The sequence below is a fragment of the Brassica napus genome, chromosome C4, assembly GCF_020379485.1.
Source record: "Brassica napus cultivar Da-Ae chromosome C4, Da-Ae, whole genome shotgun sequence".
Taxonomy (NCBI): Eukaryota; Viridiplantae; Streptophyta; class Magnoliopsida; order Brassicales; family Brassicaceae; genus Brassica; species Brassica napus.
This window is the reverse complement of record NC_063447.1, coordinates 40903060-40905388: the sequence shown is the minus strand read 5'-3', so window position 1 is coordinate 40905388 and position 2329 is coordinate 40903060. Positions and strand designations below refer to the sequence as shown.

At 31.0% G+C, this 2329-nt stretch overlaps 1 non-coding gene across 1 annotated transcript; it reads right to left on the bottom strand.

The window, feature by feature from the left end:
* Positions 1 to 458: 458 nt before the first annotated feature.
* On the bottom strand, positions 459 to 532 carry TRNAW-CCA. The gene has a single exon. It is a non-coding gene; the product is annotated as a tRNA-Trp (tRNA).
* Positions 533 to 2329: the final 1797 nt, after the last annotated feature.

Sequence of the window (2329 nt, the reverse complement as noted above, 5' to 3'; positions counted from 1 at the left end):
TGGTCTAAGCAAAATTCGACTTATTTGAAATTAATTGAATGAATCTTTTTTGATCAAAAAAGATTTATATGGTATTTCATATGTTCGATAGTTCCTTACCATGTTAATTACCCAATTTTGGTCATTGAGATTCATCGCCAATACAGATTAAGAGCTAGGAATAGATAGTACCTCTCTTTTCTCCGTTTCAAAAATGAAAACAAAAGAAGATTGAAAAGATTGAAGTTTCTTTATTTGGAATCGTCTTAGGTCTAATTCCTATTACTTTGACTGGATTATTCGTAACTGCTTATTTACAATACAGACGTGGTGATCAGTTGGACTTTTGATTAATAAACATCTCTTTTTTTTTACTGACCTCCTTCTTGCTTTCATATGCGGGAGGTCAAATTTAGATTGCTGCTCAATTATTTGCGAACAGTGGAATTTTGACACAATCTAATAAACAAGAGTGACATCACGCTCTGTAGGATTTGAACCTACGACATTGGGTTTTGGAGACCCACGTTCTACCGAACTGAACTAAGAGCGCTTTTCTTGTTTTTTTCTAAAAAAAACGAAAATGCTAGAAAGAGGACATTCTTTAACTCGAAACAATTTTGTACGTATATACTATATACTATATCATAGTATATCATAAATTTCAGAGTTATATGTATGTCCAATTTTATTTAAAAAAAAAAGATAAATCTAAAATAGATTCCTCGTTACTGCTTAGAAGAGCAGTAATAGGTAGGGATGACATGATTTGAACCCGTGACATTTTGTACCCAAAACAAACGTGCTACCAAGCTGCGCTACATCCCTTTCAATTGGTTTACAGTGTCATTGTAAACAATTCCTATCTTGTTTTCCACATCCTTCTTTTTTTTCAAATTTACATAAAAAGGTGTTTCCATTTGAAAATGGAATCTATAAGATCGTTCTAGTAGACAATATTTCAATTCTAATTTTCAAAACGGGGGGGGGGGGGGGGGGGGGGGGGGGGGGGGGGGGGGGTGGGTTACATATACAAATACAAGAATTTCTTAACTACATGTACATCTATAGTTATATATATTACTATATATATTGTAATACAATAAAGAAGAAAGAAGGAGGATTTCAAATGCGAGATCTAAAAACATATATTTCCGTAGCACCGGTACTAAGTACTCTATGGTTCGTTTCGTTAGCAGGTTTATTAATAGAGATTAATCGTTTATTTCCAGATGCATTAACATTTCCCTTTTTTCAATTCTAGTTATTAACATCAGAAAGGATAAAAAAAATTAGAGATACGATCAACGATCGGGGACTAAACCCCCCCCCCCTTTTTCTAATTCATTTTTATTCTAAAAAAATAATTAGAAAAAGGGGGGGGGGGGGCGAAAGGTCATAAAAACGAGGGTTCAGGATCCAATTAAAAAAAAAGGTGTTGCTAGGGAAATAGTATCCTACGAGATACTTAAATAAAAATATTGTACAAAGATTTGAGATATAGTTTTCAAAAAATAAATATATTACTTATTATTTTCGTTTTATTTAATTACTAATTAATATTCATTGCAACGAAATATTTAAGACATTTTTTTTTAATTAACAGCTTCTATTTTTTTGGTTCTTGTTCTTTATGGACCCTAAAATTAAAATAGAAAATTGGGGGTGAATCATAAATTGGAGGTGAATCACGGCCAAAGGTAAAGATGTTCGAGTAACAATTATGTTGGAATGTACCAGTTGTGTTCGAGATGATATTAAGAAAGAATCAGCTGGAATTTCGAGATATATTACTCAAAAAAATCGGCATAACACTCCTAGTCTATTGGAACTAAGAAAATTCTGTCCCTATTGTTATAAACATACAATTCATGGGGAATTCAAGAAATAGATAAAATTGAGTGCTTGTATGTCAAATTTTATTTTAAGAACAGGAATAATGAGAGTATCTATGTATTATTACATATATATAAATATAAACAAATAAAATAATAGAAATAAATCAAATCTTATATTCTTAATTCTATATAGAAACTCTATCCTATATAGAAATAGAAATCTTTTTTATTTTGATCCGATCAAAATAGTATTTTATAGGTAAGGAATAAAAAATTATGAATAAATCTAAGCGACCTTTTACTAAATCCAAGCGATCTTTTCGTCGGCGTTTGCCCCCGATCCAATCGGGGGATCGAATTGATTATAGAAACATGAGTTTAATTAGTTGATTTATTAGTGAACAAGGAAAAATATTATCTAGACGGGTGAATAGAGTAACTTTAAAACAACAATGATTAATTACTATTGCTATAAAACAAGCTCGTATTTTATCTTTGTTACCTTTTCTTAA